At 45.6% G+C, this 23,629-nt stretch overlaps 1 protein-coding gene across 8 annotated transcripts in view; it reads left to right on the top strand.

Annotated features, from left to right (window-relative positions):
- The window catches only part of TOX2 (TOX high mobility group box family member 2), a 129,806-nt gene that overhangs the window by 51,930 nt on the left and 54,247 nt on the right, over positions 1-23,629 (top strand). The gene's annotated exons all lie outside the window — the stretch shown is intronic.

Genomic DNA, 23,629 nt, shown 5'->3' with positions numbered 1-23,629 from the left:
GGGCTATCCTGGTCCCTAGCCCTCTGCGAGTTCCAGATGCCAGCTAGAATCTGAGTTTCCACTGAGCCTGGTCTCCAAAAGTTGTTATCTTTCAGTTGGTAGCGTCCTTACTGCAGGCTGGGGTGCCGGGGAGGGTCCTCACTGCACGCTGTGGAATTTGGAGAGGACGGTTCCTTAAGGCAGTGGTGCCGACAGGGTGGCAGCACCTCAGGGTGCAGAGGAACTTGGGGAGCTGGACGAGCCCGTCCCTGGAGCTGACCTCCATCCTCTGTCTGTGCAGTCATGATGGTTGTGGCAGTCCAAATCGGATGGCTGGGCCCACATTTTCCAGCTGGGGAATCAGAATGCTATGACTTCACACGCATTGATGTGCCCTCCTGTGAGACAACCCCAGTGGCGGACCTAGATGAGTAAGGCATGGGCCTGTGGCTTTTAGGGTGCACTGCCAGTGAGGGAGGATCCCGTACTCAGTGCGGGACAGTGAACTCTGCCGTGGGGCACTGCACCTCCCTCCCCCGCTGCTGCAGGGGTGCTTGTGCTGGGGCCGCCATCCCGTCCATGCCCCTTGGCTGGCCTGTGACTGTGTGAGCATCACAATGCTGGGGCAAGCCTGCCTTTATATGGCACTGACTCGGGCCAGCCTGAAAGACACTCTGGTGGGCAAGACTCCAGCTCCTGGAAATGCTCATTTTGGAAGAAGCCCCTGAAGTCATTTAATTGTCCATAATCAGCTTGGACATGTGGGGGTCTCGAAAGACCAGAGCATCCCCGCTCCCGAGCATCTCATCTGAGCCCTTTCGCTGTGTTTAAAGTGCATTTTGTTAGCGGGCTGAGCCTGGCTCTCAGAACTCTGGCAGGTGGAATCGGCATGGCTAAAACCCTGATGGACAGTGTGGCCACCATCCTCCCGTGGGAAGGGAGGGTGGGGCTCGGGGTGCTCCCCGTGGGCCCACAGTCTTTTACAGAAGAGATGCAGGGCAAAGCATTCCCACAGGCTGCTCGCAGCAGCGCCCTTGCCCGCCGCCCAGCGCGTCATCACTGCCGCAAAGCCTTTTCCTCAGTGGCTACTTCAGCTGACCTTCACCAGTCCTGAGAAGTAGTAGGTTGTCATTAATCCCATTTTATAGACGAGGAAGCTGAGGCTGGAGGATGTTGAGTGGCTCATTCAGGGAGGGGACAGCTGGGGCTCAGAGCTCCACATATTACTTTGCTCCATTCCTGCCTCAAGCCTGCCACCAACTTCCTTCAGCCAAGTGTCCCTTTGTCAGAGAGCTGATCATGACCCTGAAATCCAAATTAGGTCCCCTCCCCTTGATTCTCTCTCATACACTGTGTCTTTTTAATCCGTGGCATCTGTTACTGCTTATCTGTGTGACGACTTGGCTGGCATCTGATTTCCACACTAGCCTGTGACTTCCATGAGAGCAGGATCTGGACCCTCATTCACTGTTGTAGCTTCCAGTGTGTTACAAAGCCTGACATGTAAAAGGCACTCGGGAACGACTTATGTGATGGGTCATGTGGCCCCTTCTCTTTTCTGGACTTCAGTTTCCCTGGCAGTGAAATGAGGCAGTTGGATTCCTCCACGGGAATCCAAGTCTCTTGTGCTGTCACTTGGAGTCTCCCTAACTTAGCGCTTCATAGAGAAAACATCAGGGTTCCCTGTGATTGACCAGCCACCTGGCGGCAGGAGCCAGCCTTGATGCGAGCAGATTTAGCAATTGCAATCTAGACTTCCTACAGGGTGCCAGTTGGCTTTCGTTGCATATGAAGCATGTCAAGGGGCTCCTGGGTTGATCAGTCAGTTGGGCGTTGGATTGCTGATTTGGGCTTGCGTCATGATCTCAGAATCCTGAGATCGAGCCCTGCATTGGGCTCTGTACCCAGCACAGAGTCTGCTTGAGATTCTGTCTCTCCCTCTCCCTCTGCCCCTGCTCTGCTCATGCTTGCTCTCTCTCTCTCTCTCAAATAAATAAATGAACAAAATAAATAAAATCTTAAAAAAAAAAAACCCTAAGCAAGTCAAAACTTAACATCTTAAAACAACAAATATTTACATAGTTCAAAATTCCATGGGTTGGTGGTTTGGTTGGCTTCAGCTGGGTGGCTCTTCTGGCCACAGCTAGGACCCCTGTAAGCGGCCACTGTAAGCTGCCGGGTCAGCTGTGGGCTGGTTGGCATGGGGACTCACTTCTCTTCCAGACAGTCTCTTGTCCCCCAGCAGGCTAGCCTGAGGTGGTTCATGTGGTAGGAGTGGGTTCCCAGAGCAGCAAGGACAGAGCTTGCAAGACCTGTTGAGGTCTAAGCTTAGAACTGGCACATGAGTACTCCCAGCACATTCTGTCACTCAAAGCAAGTCAGAGAGCCAGTGCAGACTCAAGCATGGGGAAGTAGATCCCACCTGTTGGTATGAGGAACTGCCAAGTATTGTGGTCTTTTAACAAACCCATGGGAACACGGGATGTTGTTCATGCTGATTTTACTGAAGAATAACAGACTCATCCAGGACATACAGCCCCTAGTGGCTTGGGGGGCTCCAGGATCCCTACTTCTTAGTATTTTCTTCCAGTCTTTTCCCTGAAGTGCTTGTCTAAACCCCTCCTGGCCCCCCTCAATGTGTATCATGTGGATACACACATGAACGCCCTGTCATGTTGTGCTCCCCCACCAACTGCAGGGATCGTATGGTCCAAGTTCCTGGGGGGCTGACATAAACATCCAGGCAAAATGACGGTCTCCTCACCAACAGAGGATTCAGAGTACAAACACGCTATATGTCTTTTTTTTAAGTAGGCTCCTTGTCCAGCCTGGAGCCCAACGTAGGGCTTGAACCTACTATCCTGAAATCAAGACCTGAGCTGAAATCAAGAGTCAGATGCTTAACTGAGCCCCCCAGACAGCCTCAGAGTACAAAGAGTCTAAGTGGCATAAAATGCATTGAGCAAATGTTTATTGGGTACCTATTATGTGCAAGGCTCTTGATGTAAGCAGGAAGCCATTTCTGGAAGATGTGCTTCTAGAACATACCATTTCATTGTATTAAGAACCTGCTCTTTAATGTAACCTTCTCTTGAAACACCATCTTTTTTATCTAGAAATGGCAGTAGAGACACAGTTTCCTATGGGATCTATAACAGCCAACTGCACCCCCTGTTAACTTTCAAACCAGCTCTATGGACTTGCAGTTTCTTTTGCAAATGCATACTTTATTGTTTGGTTTTTACAAGTTTCCACAAAATTCCTGCCTGGTTGCCTTAGCTTTCACACAGTATCCCCTTTCCCCCCTCCCTGGACCCTGTGTTTCCTTTTGTACCAGACTCCTGTGGGTGGTCTGAGACCGAGATGCAATTCTCAGGCATGGCTTCTGGCCCATCAGCAGCTTCTGGGAGATGGGGGGCCTTGTAGAGATAAGCTCCCTCTGCCCCCGGTTGAGAACAGATCCTCGCTAGGAGTCACAAGGACGATATTTCCCAGTTATGTGACCCTGGGAAGAGTCTCCTTCTTGCGGGGATGAGGCTGAAGAGGAAAGGAACAAGGCCGTGGGCTCAGCAGACTTGGATTCAAATCAGCTCTTGCATATCCCAGCCAGATGCCCTCTATAACCCTGAGCAAGGGGTGGCAATGTTCCGTCAGTTGGGAGAAGTAAGGTTTGCCGCCCAGAGTATTTTAAGTACCTGAGAGGAGTGGTGTGGATTCCCATCACCAGGCCGGGACACCCGTTCTCCAGCTGCTGTGAGTGCTGGCTGCTAACTATTCACAGCTGCCCCTTCTCTGGAGGATTAGCCTCTGCCAAATGAGAACCCTGAATGGGGAGCAGTGTGGGGGATGGTCTAGAAGGCCAGGTGGGCGTCTGGTCTCAAGCCAGGAGCAATTCTGCAGATCCCCGCGGAGCTCCGGCTGACATGGCATCCCTGCTCAGCTCCTTCCCCTGCCCTGTCCTGTTGCCCTCCCTTCCCTTTGGGGTCACTTCTCAAGGGGAATGTCAGTGTCATAGGAACCCCAATCTCAGGCTCTACTTCAAGAGAATGTAACCTAAGATACTGTATGAACTTCCAGCATTTTATAAAACTAGCTGGGACTTATTTCCATGTTTTTCTTGTCCTAAATAATGCTTTGGTTACACAGATGACTCTCTTGTCACCTCTTGTGCTCATTTATAACTTTGTGCCTTTGCATGCACTGTTTCTTCTGATAGGAATCCCTAACCATTTTCACCCAACAAATGCCATTTGTCCCTTCAGGGGCACTGCGGATGTCAGCTCCTTAGTCTACCCTTCCTGGTTGTAGGTAGAATGTCCTGCTCTCATAGCTGTAAATATGGCTCCCGCTAAAGATTTCTGACTTTATCCTAAGAATTATTGAAAGGGTGTGTGTGTGTGTGTGTGTGTGTGTGTGTGTGTGAGAGAGAGAGAGAGAGAGAGAGAGAGATAGGGAGGGAAAGAGGGAGGGAGAAAGCTGGCACATGACTATTTCCAACACATTCTATTAGTCACAGCAAGTCACTGGGCTTTGTTAGTGAGAAAGAGATTGAGATTGAATAACATGATCAAATAGTATAACTTTAAAAGCTCTTAATGGCAAGAGCAGATACAGGTGGGCCACATGGGAGGGTAAGTGAAGGATGGTATATCCTCTACTGTGGTAGAGGCAGAGGAGAAGGAAAGAAGTGGTTGGATCTAAGATATGTTTTGAAAATAAAGTTAGTAGGTCTTGCCAATGGATAGATCTAGGGTGAAAGAGAAATGAAGGAGTCAAGGATGACTCTGAGGCTTCCAGCATAGCCCTTTCTCCAGCATGGTGGTATCCGTTTTCTAAGCTGGGAAAGGCCTGGGGAAGTGCAGATTTGATGAGGTTAGACTTGGACAGGTTACATTTGAGATGCTCATACACGTGGAGATGATCAAGTAGGGAGATGGCTAGAACTCCTTGGGGAAGTCAACTTGGAAGTTCTTCGCCCATGCTATTAAAACCCTGTGAGGAGGAAATTTGCAAAGACAGAGAGAGAGAAGAGTGAGGAGAAGACCAAGGAGCTTAAATGTTGAGCTCCAATATCTGAAAGCAAAGTGTAGGAGGAGAAGACCTTGAAATAGGTTGAGAAGCAGTGACCAGAGAAGGAAGAGGAGAACGTGGAGTCTTAGACGGAGGGAAGGGATTTGGGGGAAAACGATCCTGGGTCCACAGCTTCTTCCCTTTCAAAAGATAACTTTTACACAAATCAGAGATTTGTATGTACTCATGGCACAAAGGCAGCAGAAAAAACTTTAAGGTATACTTTACAGCTTTACAGTGGAAAAGATATTTCCATGACTCCAAGTCTTAGAAGAAAAGGCTTAAAAATTTGACCACAAAAAAAAGAAAAAAAAAGAAAAACAACTTTTGTATGGCTAAAACAGCATAAGTAAAGTCAAAAGACAAATGAAAAATTGTGCCAAACTATTTTCAACTCACAATATAGTCAAAGGATTAATCTCCCAAATATATAAAGAGTTCCCAGAGTACACCTGCCTGGCAAATCCTCACCAGAGGATTTAAATGTAAATCCTCACTGGAGATGTAAATGTGAGACAGGAATCCATCAAAATCCTAGAGGAACACAGGTGGCAACCTCTTTGACCTCAGCTGCAGTAGCTTCTTCCTAGACACATCACCAAAGGCAAGAGAAGCAAGAACAAAAATGAACTATTGGGATTTCATCAAGATAAAAAGCTTTTGCACAGCAGAGGAAACAGCCAACAAAACCAAAAGACAACCGGCAGAATGGGGGAAGATATTTGCAAATGACATGTCAGACAAAGAAGAGCTCATATCCCTGATCTATAAAGAACTTACCAACTCAACACCCAAAGAACAAATAATCCAATCAGGAAATGGGCAGATGACATGACCTGACCTTTCTGCAAAGAAGACATCCAAATGACCAACAGGTACACAAAAAAGTGTTCAACATCACTTGGCATCAGGGAAATACAGATCAAAACCACAGTGAGATACCACCTTACAGCAGTCAGAATGACTAAAATTAACAAGTCTGGAAATGACAGATGTTGGCGAAGATGTGGAGAAAGAGAAACCCTCCTACATAGTTGGTGGAAATGCAAGCTGGTGCAGCCACTCTGGAAAACAGTATGGAGGTTCCTCAAAAAGTAGACAATAGAGCTACCCTATGACCCAGCAATTGCAGTACTGGGTATTTACCCCAAAGATACAAATGTAGTGATTTGAAGGGACACGCGCACCCCAATATTTATAGCAGCACTGTCCACAATAGCCAAACTATGAAAAGAGCCCAGATGTCCATCAACCAATGAACAGATAAAGAAGATATGGTGTATATACATACAACAGAATATTATGCAGCCATCAAAAAAATGAATTCTTGCCATTTGCAACCATGTGGATGGAACTAGAGGGTGAAATAAGTAAACCAGAGAAAGACAGTTATATGATCTCCCTGATACGTGGAATTTGAGAAACAAGGCAGAAGTTCATGGAGGAAGAGAGGAAAAAATGAAACGGGATGAACTCAGAGAGGGAGACAGACCATAAGGAACTCTCAGTCTCGGGAAACAAACTGAGGGTTTCTAGAGTGTAGGGGAGTGGCAGGGATGAGGTGGTTGGGTGATAGACATTGGGGAGGGTATGTGCTATGATGAGTGCTGTGAGTTGTGTAAGACTGATGAATTACAGACTTGTACCCCTGACACGGATAACTCATTATATGTTAATACATTTTTTTTTTAAGTTCCCAGAAATCAATTCAAAACCCTGGTAGAAAAACATGTGGGAGATATGAATCAATAAGGTTTCAGTACAGGAAATGCAAATGGATTTTAAGGTTTTGAAAAGATGCAAAAATCAGTTCCTAAAAGAAACAAAACTACCATTTCTCACCTCTTAGACTGACAAAAATGCAAAGGTTTGACAATTGACTCTGTTAGAGCCCCTGTGGGGAAAGAGGCACTTTCATACAGTGCTTGAAGGGAGAGTGAATTGCTGTAACTCTATGGAGAGCAAGCTGGCAACATCTATCAAAATTACAAATGCATTGACCTTTACCCCAGCAATTTCCCTTTTGGAAGCATACCCAACAGATACATTTGCTTGCCTGAGAAATGGTGTCTTCAAGATTACTGGTCTTGGTATTGGCATAATGACGAAGAATTGGCAACAGCCCAAATATGTAACAATGTGGGAACTAGTTAAATACATTATGTACATTTATCAAGTGGACTATTTGGGGCTCTAAAGAAAAATGAAGAAACTGGAAAGATAGGGAAGTTCTTTAGATACGCTGTTTATTGAAAAAGGCAGGGTGATTCACAAATAAGTCTAGTAGGTTACCATTTGTGAAAAAAGGTAGTGAGACTTTCTTTCTAGGTGCTTGTGTTTGATGAAAGCAACTCTGGAGCGATATATGGGACATACTAATAGTGGCTTTGTACGTTGTGTGTGTGCATATGTGTGCGTGTGTGTGTGTGTGTGCATGTTTATGTGTATGTGTGTATTGTATATGTGTGTTATGGAAACTGCGCACATGGACAGGCATGGAAAAGAGAATTTACTTCATAGATCCCCAGGGATGCCTGGTCCATTTTTCTTACCATTGGATCAGGCACACTCCTAGGCTGCGTGGAGGGTACAAGCAGGAACCCCGAAGGCCAGAGCTGGTCAGAGTCACAGGTACAGTTCCCAGGCACTGTCCTCATGCCTTGAGGGTACAGCGTCCTTCCAGCCAGGGACCGTGTAGGATGCCTGGAGTGGGGAAAAGCCCAGAGCTCTGAGTTCCAGGTTCCATCTGCTCCATTTCCTTCACCTGGGTTGGTATCTATCCCAGCCTAGTCCTCAGGTGAATTATGAGGGCAGATGGTCTGTTGGATTTTCCCAGCCCAGATACTAGTACCGATGATGCTGATAATAGGGACATGTGCAGTGCACTTCCTTGGGCTCAGACACTAGAGCTAAATGTTTCCCATGAACTGTGTCCAGTAAGTACTGCTGCTATCCCGTGTTACAGGCGAGAAGACTGCAGAGCAGACAGAGAGAGACGGGTGGTTGAGTCGTTACGAAACGATGCACTGGGAATAAATGTACAAACAGTAAATGCATCGGGAGGCAGGAGGCCCTCCTGTCCTTGCTGCAGTAGAAGATTCTGGGCTTAGTAACTCTGGCCTCTGAGTCTGTGTACATCATAAAGGGTAGGGACGACACGGCTTTTATTGCTTTAATTAAAACCTGGGTGAAGAGCTCGCGATTCATATTAAAATGAAATTGTGTTTCGCTGGCTGTGGTGCCGAGAAGGGAATGGCAGTGATTACTGCTAAGATTACAAACAATCAAAGAGAAAAGGCCTTTTGCAAGCATTTCCTATTAAAGCCACAAACATCACACTTTAAAAATAATTATGGTTGTGTTATCCGAACATGATTCATGAATTCTGAATAAATATGAGGGGGTCTTGAAGGAAACAGTTTCAAGACCATAGATTTTGTTCAAATCTGATGAAATTTAATATCATTTCGCAGCTGGAGAATAAAATGCAAGGAGGGAAAAAAAAACCCCATCCTATGTGTATGGAGAGAATTGAGTATATGTCAGACGGAAGTAATGAGCTTTCCCTCATCAGTCCTACACACGTGCTTAGAAAAATGGACGAGCCTCTCTTGTTTTCATTGAGAGAAAACTGCTGAGAAAGAGTTGGTTCTTACACCTCACAGAGCTTCATTTTGCATTCCAGGGGCTAAAAATATATTCACTTTAAAGCTCTATGTTCTTGGCTGTGAGATGTCTAAATGTTCAAGGATGCAGGCATGGAGGTGTCAGGGGAGGGATTTGGGGGTGGGGCACCTTGGTCTGCGTTTGCTCCACCTCCCCCGTAATAAAGGTCTTTTCCATAAGTGCAGCACATGTTTACAGCATATAGTTTTGTTTCCTTCCAACTATTATGAGAGAAATTGAATCCCTGGAAACATTTCGTCTCTCTAAATGGGATGGGAACAATGAAGATGATGCAGGAAGTTTATGGGTTGGGGGAGGGAACGGTGGTGGGTTGGAAATGTAATGGCAAGGATTTTCTTTAAAACAGCACCCTCTCCCACTCTCAGTCACCTTGAACTCAGCGTCTTCAACGTCTTCAACTGGGCCTGGGTCTTTGCTGGGGAGTGTAGGAGAGCCGTCTGCTTTAGCAACATTTGTTCATTGCCACGTGAAGGCTAGCATCATGGAGTAGAAATGAAGCCAGGTGTGGGACCTTTCAAAAGTGGTGCTGGGTCTTTAGCTTTGGGAGAATTGGGAGCCTGGGTCTTTTCAGCCTCTTCACCATGTACCCTTGGGTAGGTCATTTGCCTTCTTCTCTGTGTTTATTTATTTATTTTTTTCTTTCTTTTTGCATCTATGAATGGGGGCTGAATCCAGGTTCGGAGAGACCTTCTAGGTTTGTAATCTGTGGCCAAGGGGTTGGTTTCCTCCCCCCACTCCACCCTGGCCTGAGTCTCTAGGAAGGACAGTGGTCTGTCCAACATGCCAGAGACTCACCTTCCCGACATAGCTCAGTTGCCCCAGTGCTGAGGGGGCCTTACGGATGGAGGTCAGTGGCTCTGGGTGAGGTTCCAGCCCACCCCTGGTGACAATAAAGAGATGACAGTTGCTTAACCGACTGTGCCACCCAGGGGCCCCTCCAGTCATGGTCTTTGCGTATCCCGACTGGGTGACCTTGGACAAGTCAGCCTGCTTTCCCGAACCTCGATTTTGTATTTAGAAGTTCCTCAAAGTGATGCAGGGAGAAACAAATAAGATGCATTTATATCCTAAGTTTTTATTACAGTTCCTGATATATGGCAAATGGCAAAGTTACACGAGGTGTTATTAAAGTATCCATTTTACAGATGAAAAAACCTATTTGTAAGAAAATAAAACAACTTGCCCAAGGTCATCCATCCAGGATGTGGTGGGCACAAGAGTCAATGAGGCATCAGAAATACCAGCAAGGGGGGGGGGTGGGGAGTCAGTCAGCTATTTTTTTTTTTTAAGATTTTATTTATTGGAGAGAGAGAGAGAGAGAGAGAATGAGCAGGAGGTAGGGGGAGAGAGAATCTGAAGCAGACTCCTTGCTGCGCACGGAGCCTGACACGGGGCTCAGTCTCACGACCATGAGATCATGACCTGAGCTGAAACCAAGAATCTGATGTTTAACCGACTGAGCCACCCAGGAGCCCCACTGATCAACTATTTTATATGATGCAAATCAAATTGTGTGAAGGTTTGAAATTGAAAAGACGATACTGGAAATATCTTGTTTTTAAAATGTGCGAAGAAACGTTCCCCTTCAAATAACAAAGATAGTAGAAAATGCCTCTTGCCCACTGTGCGCTCTCTGAAGATAACGCGACACCTTCCTGGCCGCCTCCACTAGACAGACCTCTAGCCCAGTGCTCCCAGGAGCAGCAGGGGCTATCAGGCCTCTTTCAGTCACACTAACATAAAAAGGCCTTCTTAGGACCTAGACAGCCCATTTCTCTGTCTCTCAGATACTCCAAGCTCATGGCTCTGGTGGAGAACAGAAGTCCAGGCGTGAGGTGGTCGCCTCTGCTGGACATGGCATCCTTTTTCCTGCCAGTTCCTGGGAAAGTGTGGAGCACAAGGGACCCAGATGGGAGGGAGCCGCAGGTCTGTGGTCCATGGGACCCCTACATACTTCTGCCTTGTTCTCTCTGTATGACCTTGACCCCATTGCTCACCCTCTCCTGGCTGTATTTTCTACCACTATCAAATGGGATGATACTACCTTCCTGGCAGTTGAGTAGGTCAAGAAGTGGGTGTAGCTTCGTTAAGTATTTTAGTGTAGTTAGACATAGGGGAAGGCTAGGTCCAGATGTCTTAGGTTGTGTGTTCCCCTGTTAGGGGTGTAGACTAGTTGAGAGGACTAGTTAAGTGGATATAAGGTAATCAGCTTGGCCAGGGCTGGTTATGATAGGAGCTTGGTAAAGTTTTTGTTGTTGTTGTTTTTAGAATTTGTAATTTGGAGAAGAAAAGCAAAACAGGGAGGGAACTAGGAGAAGGTTTGGTAGCTCCGTTCTGTGAATGCTTGTTACGGCGGGCTGGGGTGGAATGAATAAGATGAGGTTTGTGCTTCAGGTAAACAGAAACAGAAATCTCACCGTAGGCCAGCACCGCGGGCCCCCGAGATGCACCTGTTTGCCCGATGGCACAGTCTGAACCACCGCCCAGGGCCACTGAGCCATTGGGAGGATGGCTTACAGGAGCCTGGGGGAGCTGGGGTGCATGGCCTCAAGGGGAGCTGGGCCAGGCTGGGCAAGGACCGGCAGGTGGGCCATGTGAACGACTGTTGGCTCTGGAGAGGGGGGAGGAGGGCCTTGTGGCAGTCTGCTTTGTGAGGTGGGCTGGTCTGTTGACCCCTTGAGGAAACCGCAGAGTTCTCTGTAACAGCACAGGCCTTGGAAGCTGATCCGGGCTTCTTCTGGTTGTTAACCGGGCTGGGACGGTCCTCAGGGAGGACAGCTAGAGGTGGTGTCTGCGTGATGCCTTCATGTGGGCAGTTCTGAGCTAGCTGCAGGCCTTCATAAACGCTCGCCCGAGACCGCAACACGAGCCGGCTGGCAGAAGGCCTGAGGGGGCATTTTGAATTTATTAAATATCGCCCCCCCATGCCACCAAATGTAGAAAACAGAAAGACAGAAATACCCAGTTCGCCAGAATGTCTTCATACGTTGTTGTGTAAATTGGCACAGCCACTTTGGAAAAGCTTTTCTCAGCATCTAAAGCTCCGTGACCCTGCCACCCAATTCCTGGGTGTTCATTCAACAGAAACGCATTCATCTGTTCACCAAAAGACATGCATAAGAACGTTCACAGTGGCCCCTGTCATAAAAGCACAAAACCGGAAGCACAAAACCCAAATGCCCACGCACAGCAGACGGTCGAATGATGGCCGGAGAGTCTGGCGCCGTGGGATAGTGCGCAGCAACGAGAAGGGTTGATGAACTGATGAATCTCACAGACCCTCGGGTGGGGGGAAGAAGTCAACCCCAGACAGAACATTCTGGACGATTCCACTTACTTCAAGCACATGAACAGGTGAAATGAATCTATGGTGGTAAAAAATCTGACTCGTGTTTGCCCTGGTTGGGGCGTGGGTCATGAGGAGCCGGGAGGGGCTTTGGAGGTGCTGATACGGTTTTCTTCTTTATTTAATGCTATTTCCATAAGTCTGTCTGCTTTGTGAGGATTCCTCCTTGAGCTGTATACTTAGGACTTTCTGCTGGTTACCCTATGCTGCAATAAGTTAAAAAAAAAAAAAAAAGAATTCAAGGTATTTGCACAGATGTCTCCATATTTAGAGACGTGGCCAGATGGGGAAGGGGACCCATAGCCAGATGTCCTGTGTCGTGCGTTCCCCGTAGGGGTGTGGGCAGACTAGCCCTTCATAGTCTGGGCAATTTATCTAACTTGCTGGGAGGGGAAGGACTATTTTCGCCTCATAACGGATGATGAACTGTGAAATTGCTCCAGCCATGGCTCGCCCCAGGGAAACAGGTGGTACCGGCTTCCCCGGATCTGCTCGGCTCCACGGGCCCCGACCCTCGCTCCTATTTCTCTATGGACCGAGCCTTAGGAAATGATTGAAAATATGATCCCCTGAAAAAAGAAAGTGTGTGTGCATGTGTGTGTTTCTGTGACACTGTGTTGTGGTGCCAGGAAGTCTTGTTTGTGGAATATTTGAAGATGCGCGTGTGTGCACACGCTTGTCCACAGACACGGTCACACACAAGTACATACGTGCGCATCGCATTCATGTAGACGCGCTCGCTGACACGCACCTGTTCACACATTAAACATCACTTTGTGACTCTGAGCAAGCCACATAACCTCCCAGTGCCTCGGTTTCCTCAGTGAAATGGAGGTAATGCTAATATCCAGTTATTGCGGCTGTTGTGAATGACACACACGCACACACACACACATACACACATACACACACACACATACATTAGATTTTTATTTGTATTTATTTGTTTGATGGCTGCCTCCCTCCTGGACTGTTGGTGTCCTGGGAGCAGGGACCAGGCCAGAGGAGGAGCTGAGGGCGTGAGGAAAGGCATGAATGAAGGGACAGCTCTCACAGATCTGCGGCCACATGTGCTGATGGTTAGACACGTTGACACACACATTGGTGCATGTCTGCAGACACATCTGTTCACACGTGTAGAGGTGCATGGGGATGTGCGCGCACACACACACCCAGACAGACTTGTCCAGGCCCAGGGCTCAGTGGGTGGCTTTAGCTGTAGTTTTAAGACTCTGAGCTGGAAGTCAGAACACAGGGCTCTGTTGGGGGCTCCAGGTAACTGTCACTTTTTATGTGACCTTGGATAGGTCTTTCCACCGCTCAGAATCTCAGGGCTCCTAGCCGGGATGTGACAGAATTGGAATTTGAGCCACAGTCTGCCTGGGTCCAAGTCTGTGCTTTTAATGCCTAAGACTTTGCTGTCCACAGGGTGACCCACAGCCCAGTGGCCTCATCTGGAGCTTGTTGGAAATGCAGCATCTCAGGTCCCACCCCTACCTCGTAAATCAGAACCCACATTTTAACCAGTTCTGCAGGTGCTTTGTGGGCACATTATAGGCTGAGGAGCATGGCCTGAGGTGCACTGGCTTCCCCAAGCGTTAAGAAGAATCAGGGAGCCCAGATGCATGCCCGCCCTCAACACCACCAGAGAGGAGAAATCAGCGGGAGAAGGGGCAGCCGGGAGCTGCTGGTGGACACAGTCAACATGGGGGCTCAGCGTTCCTCTGAGGGTGCCCGGTCCCTACTACTTATAAAGATGCAGAATCGCATGGTCACCAAGAGTACCAATTCATGAACTCAACTTCTAAATGTAAAAACAACCCATGTTAGTCACCTTAGAGTCTCTGAGGGCCAGACACCCAGGTTTGGCTTCGCGGGGTGCTTCCGCTCTAGACCTCTCACGAGGCTGCCGTCTGTGTAGTGATCCTAGCTGCAGCCTCATCCGAAGGCCCCACCGAAGGGAGATTTGCTCCCAAGCTCATGAGTGGTTGCGGGGAGTCAGATCTCTTGAGCATGACTTCCGAGTTGGAACCTGGCTCTCTCCCTTCCTAGCTGCATGACTTCCATCGAATTTCACATCACAGGGCTTCTGTTTCTTCCTCTGTGAAATGGGTGGAATAATGGCACCTGCCTCGTGGAGTTATTGTAGCTCATAGAGTTGCTGCAAAGACTAATAAATTCATATGTGAAAAGTCCAAAGAACAGGGATACATTTAGCACGTTGTAAACACTATACAAATCCTTGCTGCTATTATTGTTTGAACAAAAGTACAGAGAAGCAGGACTACACAACCTTGCCTTCCAGAGGTCACTCAGTAAGCCTTAGGGGAATGGATGAGCTCTGGGTTGCAGTTTCCTATTGGGGCTTTGGGGCATATTAACAGGAGCATGGGGTCCAGGCTATAGGAGGAGGCTTTGCTCCATTCTTCCCAGAGTAAACTTAGAATGCCAGGCCTATTCCTTGGTTCTACCACCTGGAAGGCACAAGGGTGTTGTGGTAATCCTGAGCATGAGCAGATGTCACCTGAGGGCACAGTGGCCCAAGCAGAGTGTCTAGCATATCCAGGGGCCTGGTGATATCAGGGGTCTGGCTCACTGTGCCAAGTGTCAGGTGATGTTGCAGGATCTGGTCCAGGAGGTGTCATGAACCAGACAGGTGCTGGGACCCTACTCTGAAGGCAGTAGGCCTCGGAAGGGTCTGAGCTGGGCAGTGTCCCTGGAGCAGCATGAACTGGGGGACTTGCCTGCTTAGCTGTATTGTCACAGGACCTCAGAGAACTCACAAAGGCCAGTCTCTGAGGACTTGGGCGCATTCATACCCAGGCAGCTGGCTTGGCACATTTTTAGATGATGGCACTTCTACAGTTTTTAAAAGGTGGAGATAGAAAAAAAGACTGACTGCAAATAGATTTCTTTTTTTCCCCAGAAGCTATTTTAACATGGAAACAACTGGAGAGCCTACTCATCATTTTAAAATGCTTTTAAATTAGTACTGCCTCATGTCCGCCTGTGTACCTGCAAACTAGTGGCACATACCTGGATTAAATTTGGGTTTAAAAATCCCTTGGTCCAACTCCCTCTTTTCACGTGGTGTTGCTTGGGGCTAAAATGGGGGCAGTGACTTTCCCAAGGTCACACAGTCTATCCGGGGCAGAGCTGGGACTCTGGCACCTTCGTAGGCAGATGATTCCAAGGTGAGAACAGAGAACCAGGAGACCCTCAGGGGTGAGGTGAGAATTATTTCATTCTGGGAAGCGTTTCTAAGGGGAAGCCCACTTCAGGCGTTTGCTGATTTCTTCGAGTTTGCAGGGAAGGTGGTGAACAGCCCAGCCCTGCATATGTAACAGCGGATCGTCAGTGAATTCATTCATGCGTTCATTCATTCAGAAAAATATTTACTGAGTAGCTACCTTGTATCAGGCAACGTTCTAGGTGCTAGAAATACTGCCTTGAGCGCAACAGTCCAGTCCCTGGATTCTCATTCATTCATGCATTGTTTCATTCAGCCAATGTTTATTGAGGGCCTTCTGTGGGCAAGGCACTCTTTCTGGTCTTGGGCTAATCAGTGACCAAACAGCAGAATTTACATTCCAGTGAAGGGAATAGGCAATTTTTTTTTTTTTTTTTTTTTTTTTTTTTTTAAGTCACAGATACTGTGTGTTAGATGGAAGAAGTTTGGGAAGAAAACCCACGTCTAGGACAGGGCTCAGCAAACCATGGCCCATAGGCCACAGCTGGTCCTCCACTGATTGTTTGTAAATAAAGTTTTATTGGGACACAGCTGTATTTGTTTGTTTAAATGTTGTCTGCCGCTACTTCCATGCTACAGCAACAGAACTGAATAGGGACAGAGACTGTATGACCCACCAGCCAAAAAGATTTATTATCTTTGCAGAAAAAGTTTGCTGACCTCTCCTCTAGGATACCCAAGGGAAGGTGTTGGATATGCAATTGGATCTGTAAGGCAGTTGGATATATGATTACAAGAAACATATTATCAAAATAAACACAACTCTGCCACTTATTGGGAAAGTGGGCTTCCTTGTCTGTAAAATGGGATGGAACCCAGTGCTCAGGCCAGCCCCTCTCCCTGGGGTGCTGTGGCCCCAAGTTATCCTCAGCTTGTCTACTTGTTGAGATTGTTTCCTCTTAAAGGAGAAGGGAACTCTACCACTCCTGGCTCAGTTTTTCCAGAAACATCACCCAGCCCCCAGGTCCCACCCTGATACCCTGATACCCTGACTGGTTATCAGTCCAGAAAGCTACGGGAACCTTAGAGTGACAGAGAATTTCCCAAACTGAAACACACAGGGATAACCATCATGTTTGTTCCCAGGTACAGTAATATAATTGACGGTCCTGGTCCCTTTGTGATGCCTCTGGCTGCTCTGATCTAGGGTTTTCATGGTCAAGGAGGTCTTCCCTCCTCCCCGACTGTTGCCTGTAAATAAAGGCTTCAAAGGATGTTGTGTTCCTCCCCTACCTCCAGAATCCACATTTAACTAACTATATGGCTTCTTCATTTGCATTTTGTTTATATACGGTATGAGCTTTTATTTGTTTGTTTATTTATATATTTTTAAGAAGCATTTTGAGTGGGGGGTGGGGTGGGGAATGATGGCCCAGCAAGAAGGCATAATTGTACTGATTTCCAGAAGTGCGGTGATACTCCAGCTCTGATGTACTGCGAGACATGAATCAGAAAGATTCTATTACACATCTCTGGGATGGGGGACACAGGGGTATTATCCAAGATGATTAATTTGACTTGGTCATTATGGACACAGACAAGCCTGACAAAATTGCATTGCATTCCCCACTGACTTCATAAAATCGCTGTACATAGAATCAGTTACAAGGCTGGGTGCCCTGCTCCGGTGGATGGGATCTCAGGTTTGGATAAGGTAACAACTTCCTTGTTCTGAAACCAGAGCGGGGAGACGCTGAATTGAAGGACAGTCTTTTTCGCTGAGATGTTCTCACAGGGTGTGGGTTTCACTTGAGGAAATGGTAGGGCGGTAAGGCGGCTATGTCCTTTACTGTCCAGACCAGGATGAGTTAAACCCTTTTAGAGTTAAAGGGTATTAAAAATCACCCTAGGACAGAGGCATAAACCAGGACTGTCCTGGGCTGCTGAGGGTTAATGTGTGCTGGGAGGGTGCGAGTAGTGGTAGAGAACGTGTTTGCTCCGGATAGAGCATCTTGTCTTTGTTCCCGTAAATGCAACCCGAGTTACTCTGGATAAGTCATTTTCATCATCTGCACAGTGGAAAAGATACTCAGTTTCATCATCTGCACAGTGGAAAAGATACTTAATACTTGTTCTGCTTTACCACCTGACATCTTTTTCCCCCCTCCCTGGGCATGGAGGAGGGGTCCTGTTGATTTTTCTGTTTGCGTATTTTCACATCTGTTTCCTTGCGTAATTCTCTCAGCTGTCAGGTGGGGTTTTGCAGATAAGTAGACAGTTTGGATAAAGTGCCAGAGGTCCCTTAGCGTAAGTGGCGGGACTGGAATTCCCCGAGGTCAGACTAACCCCAAGGCCAATATTCTGTCTGCCGATCAAAAGCAAAACAAAATAAAACAAAAAAAACAAAACAAGAAAGAAAGAAAAAAAAAAAAAAAACCCCTAGTACTCCCTGATTATGTATTCCAAGAAACGGGAAGCCTTTTTTGCGAAAAACATTGGAAATCCATAAAAGCACCTGGAACCCTGAAGTCCTGTGTCAACACAAGGTCCTGTTGCTGTCCCTCAGGTTATTTATTCAGCAGCCTGGATTTCTGCAAGAAGGCAGAGGTCCATCCCTTGCTCTTTCCTCCCGGCCTGTGGCCTTGGGCGGCCGTGGGGATGAGCGCAATCTGTCACCTGTGCTTGCACCCCCATTTCCTCTGCTGCTGCTGGAGACGCTAGGTCGGGCAGGGTGAGGTGGGGTTCAAGGAGTAGGGTCAGAGCCTCTTGCTGACGGATGTCCTACTATCCGTGTCCCCTGATGTAGCAAATTTCCCCCATACTGGTTCTTTCCCATGAGGCCCCCTGAGCTGGGATCCGGGCCGCAGCTCACCTGTTAGGGCCTCTCTGCCGCTGGTCCACTGCAGATGGGATGATTCGTGCTGCCGTGGCCTCCGTACCCTCTTAGGCCACTGTCTTGGCTGGGATCCTTCCAGATGCCTTCAGCTGGCTGCCTTCCGCAGCTTTCACGTGCTCCCAGGACCGCTTGCGCACCCTTGCCTTTCCAAACCACGTACGTTTGTCTCCCTCTTCCTCTCTCTCTCTCTTCTGTTCTCTCAATCGCTCCTGGCCCTGCCAGCTCAGGCAGCTCTAGCTAGCCTCCCATCTCGCCCAGACTTACCCGCGCCAGCGTCCTCCTGAGCCTTTCAACCCTGGACACACGAGCTGGGTCCTCCCGACAGCTCTTTCTCACCGGGCTTCACCGGGGAGGCAGAGGCCACCTCCTGTCTAGTGCTGCACCCTGAGTCCCAACCAGCTGTGCCACTGGGGCCTTTCTCACTGGGCTGGAAGCGGGGGTGGGGGGGGGGCTCCTCTACTCCTCTAGGTTCCCCTTTCTCTTGTGCAGCGTTGTGGTGGGTGATGGAAGGGGAGTCCAAATGTCCGTCTGAGAACCTTCTGGAAGCATGAACTGGATAAAGTAGGAAACCATCAAGTCATGAAATTTCTTCCCTAAGAAGATATCGTTCATTTGTACATACTTAACGATATAGTTCTGAGACAGATGAAGCAAAAAATGAACAGATATATGAGAAGAAATGGATCAAATCGCCATCATGGTAGACATTTTTTACCACTCTCATAGAACAAGAATCAATCAGAAAAAGAAAACTAATGTTATTTTAGGATATTTAAACAACAGAACTAAGCTGTAAATAATAAACATGGATGAAAATTAGCTTTATGTTGTATTACAAAGGAATTTGCATTGATTTTCAAAGAATCAATATATTTTTCATTCCCTTTTGGGTATTCTGTCTTTTTTTTTTTTCCCCTCAGTGGTTTTTGCATTTGTTAGCCTTTTAAAAACACCCAGCTGTTCCTTAAATTTATCTAAAATTCATTATCTGTTTTATTACTCTTTCTTCTACTGACTTTTGGGTTATTTTCTTCCTGTGTCTGGCTTCTTGAGTTGAGTATTGAGTTTAGTATTTTGTTTGTTTGTTTTTCTTCCCTCTAATAAATTCACTTAGGTCAATAGTTACAAATTTTCCATTGTTTACTTCTTGTAAGTTTTGTCAGGTTGTGTCCTCATTGTCTGTGATTTCAGTTGTGATTGCCTCTTTGACCCAAAAGTTATTTAGAAGACAACTTTTAAAGTGTCCCAGGCTTTAGAAGCCTCTACTTACCTCCATTTCTTTCCTGCTCCTTCTTCCTCTGCCTTCTTTGTTTTCTTGTTAAAAACTAGGTTTGTGGATTTAGATAGTTCAGTGTGGGCTGTACCATTTCTTCCTTTTGAAAAATTTGAGATTATCTATGTAGTTAGTACATGGTCATGTTTTTTAAGTGTCCCATGGACATTTGAGAAAAATGCATGTTCTTTAAATAGCGGAAGAGGGTGCCTGGGTGGCTCAGTGGGTTAAGCCGCTGCCTTTGGCTCAAGGTCATGATCTCAGGGTTCTGGGATCGAGTCCCTCATCAAGCTTTCCACTCAGCAGGGAGTCTGCTTCCCTCTCTTTCTCTCTGCCTACTTGTGATCTCTGTCAAATAAATAAATAAAAATCTTTTAAAAAATTTTAAAAATCAATAAATAGCAGAAGAAATCAAGAGGGTGAATTGTGTTTTTCAACTCTTCTGCGTTATGTATGGATTTGTCAGTTTCTGAAGATAGCTGTTCATGTGTCCTTGTGTTTATGGTTTTGTTGAATCTTCTTCGTGCTTCTAAACAGTCTTTTACATTTTATATTGCTGTGGTTAATCAGTCTACATAAAAGTTTACATCTGTCGTTTGTTCTTTGTGGATTGTTATCGTTTATCAACTGAAGTATTCCTCTTAGATCCTTCGATGATTTTGCCCTAAATTATACCTCATTTGTTATTAATTTTGCCACTTCTGCTTTTTATTTGCCTTATGTATCAGCTTATTTTTAACCTTCTGTGTCATTTTATTTTGGGCATTCCTATTATAAATGTCATAGGTTGGATTTATGTAGTTTAATCAAAATATTAATCTTTTATCTTTTAATAAAGGGATTAAAATCATTCATATTTATTGTGATTAGTAACATCTAATTACTACTGTCATCTTATGAAGGTTCTTTATTATCGAGTTTATAGTTCATTCCTATTTTCTTTTCTTCTTTTCAGATTTTTGTTAGGTTGATCCAATTCTATTTTCTTTTCCTTTGTTTTGGTTCCTCCAACAGTGTGGAATTTCTGCTTTCCCTTACAATTATAAACAAAAAGAGCTAATAAATGAATTCAGGAAAGTTTCAAAGTGTAAGATCAACACACAAAAACCAATTGTGTTTCTATATACAATGCAATGAACAATCCCAAAAGGAAACCAAAAAAGCAATTCCATATATAATAGTGCCCAAAAGAAGAAAATATGTAGGAATAAATCTAGCCAAACAAGTGAAAGACTTGAACACTGAAAACTAAAAAACATTGCTGAAAGAAATGAAAAAAGACCTAAATAAATGGGAAAGACATCCTTTGTTCCTGGATTGGAAGTCATAATTTTGGTAAGATTCCAATATCATGCAAGCAAGCTATAAACTGAGTACAATCTCCCTATCAAATCTCTACCAGCCTTTTTGGACAGATATGTAATAGCCTTCAAATATGTATGAAATTGCACGGAGCCCTGAATAGCCACAAAAATCTCACCAAAGAAGAACAAAGTTACACAACACACAATTCTGAATTTCTACAAAGCCGCAATCGTCAGAATGGTATGGTACCATCCCAAGGACAGATACACAAACCAATGGGATAGAATGAAAAGAATCTAGGAATAAACCCCTGCATCTCTAGCCAAACTGATTTTTGACAAGGGTGCCAAGATCATTCAGTGGGGACAGAATAGTCTCTTTACCAAATAGTACTGAGACAACTGAATAGCCATGGGCAACAACATAATGAAGTTGGACTCCACCTCCTGCCATACACAAAACATAAGTCAAAACGGACCCATGGCCCAAGTCTCAGAGCTGAAACCATAACAATCTTAGAGGAAAATAGGGGTAGCCCTTCATGACACTGGAGTTGGCTGTGGATCCTTAGGTATGACATCAAAAGCATGAGCAACAGAAAAAAAAATAGATAAATTGGACTTCATGACAATTATATACTTCTGTATATTGAAGGACATTGTGAGAAAGGTGAGAAGACAACCTATAGATTGGGAGAAAAATACTTGCAAGTCACATATCTTCTAAGGGTCTGTATCTAGAATATGTAAAGAACTCTTTAATACAGCAACAAAAAGACAATCCAATTTAAAGATGGGCAAAAGACTTGAATAGACATTTTTTGAAACAAAATAAGCAATTGGCCAAGAATCACATGAAAAAGATGCTCACCTTCACTAGTCATCACTAGTCATCACTAGTTCATACAAATCAGAACTGCAGTAAGATGCCATTTCATAACCCCTGGGATGGCTATAAAGAAAAGTAGTGGAACATGGATATTGGTGGTGAGGATGTGAAGGATTTGAAACCCTCATACGTTGCTAGTAGGAATGTAAAATGCACCACCGCTGTCAAAAGAGAGTTTGATGGTTTCTCAAAGTTAGATATAGAATTACCACAAACCCAGCAATTTCACTCCTCCTTATCCACACAAAAAACCTGAAAACAGGGACTTTAAATAATATATGAATGCAAAGCAGCACTAGTCACAATAGCCAAAAGCTGGAAACAGCCCAAATGTCTGCCAGTAGATGAATGGATACACAAATTGTGGTATTTACATACAATGGAATATTATTGAGCCATAAGAGGGAATAAAGTGCCGATATACCCTACAATATGGATGAGCCTTGAAAACATCATGCTGGGTGCCTGGGTGGCTCAGTGGTTTAAAACCTCTGCCTTTGGCTCGGGTCATGATCCCAGGGTCCTGGGATTGTGCCCCACGTCGGGCTCTCTGCTTGGCGGGGAGCCTGCTTCCTCCTCTCTCTCTCTCTGTGTGATCTCTGTCGAATAAATAAATTTTAAAAATCTTAAAAGAAAAAAAAAGAAAACATCATGCTAACTGAACATAAAAGGTTCACTTATTGTGGACACAAAAGGTCACATATGTGGTTCCATTTACATGGAACTATCCAGAATAGGTAAATCCACAGAGACAGAATGTAGATTGGTGATTACCAAGGGCTGAGGGTCCAGGGCGAATAGAAACTGCTTCATGTGTATGAAGTTTCCTTTTGGGGTGATGAAAACATTCTGGAACTAGACAGAAGAGGTGGTTGCAGAACACTGTGAATGTATTAAGAGCCATTGACATGTTCATTTTTATTTTTATTTGTTTACAGTTAATCTTTTTTTTTAAGATTTTATTTACTTATTTGAGAGAGAGAGCACAAGCAGGGGGAGCGGCAGAGGTAGAGGGAGAAGCAGACTCTCTGCTGAGCAGGGAGCCCGACATGGAATTCCATCCCAGGACCCTGAGATCGTGACCTGAGTCAAAGGTAGACACTTAGCCATCTGAGCCACCCAGATGCCCCAAAATGTGAATTTTTAAATAGTTAGCTTTATGTTACATGAATTTCACCTCGGTAAATTTAAAAAAGTGTAACAAACATATTTAAACAAATTTCCCTTACAGTGTAGAAAACTAATCAGCATCTGTAATTTCCTTCTTTACAGAAGACAGAGCTTCTACCTGAAATCCTCTGGATTTTTAGTCTGTGATCATTATTAATTTTATAATTCCATGTTTTATCTCTTCTGTTTTAGGAGTCCTTATGAATAGTCACATTAAGTCCTGCAGTCACCTTACTAGGGGACAGTTATTTTGAATTGATACAAGCTGTAGTGGTTTCTGAGCTTACCACTCTTTCTAGAATGCCTTTCTTGGATTTCTTTGTTTGTTTCTTTTTTTTTAAGATTTTATTATTTGACAGAGAGAGAAAGCACACATAAGCAGAGGGAGTGGCAGGCAGAGGGAGAAGGAGAAGCAGGCTCTCCACTGAGGAGGGAGCCTGATGCAGGGCTCGATCTCAGGATCTTAAGATCATATCCTAAGGCCAAGGCAGATGCTTAACAGACTGAACCACCCAGGCACCCCCTTCTGAAACCATTTTCTAGGTTTGAGCTTTGAGTATATGTTTCAGAAAGGACTATTTAAAAGAATACATACATATGTATATGTATATATAGATATGTATATGTATGTATATATGTGTTACTTCCTTTGGATGAATTTTTTTTAAGATTTTATTTATTTATTTGAGAGACAGAGATCACAAGTAGGCAGACAGGCAGGCAAAGAGAGAGGAGGAAGCAGGCTCCCTGTTGAGCAGAGAGTCTCATGTGGGGCTCGATCCCAGGACCCTGAGATCATGACCCGAGCTGAAGGCAGAGGCTTAA

This window comes from Mustela erminea, chromosome 7 (genome assembly GCF_009829155.1).
Source record: "Mustela erminea isolate mMusErm1 chromosome 7, mMusErm1.Pri, whole genome shotgun sequence".
NCBI lineage: Eukaryota > Metazoa > Chordata > Mammalia > Carnivora > Mustelidae > Mustela > Mustela erminea.
Note: the sequence above shows the minus strand (reverse complement) of the source record. Positions and strands in the feature narration are given on the sequence as shown.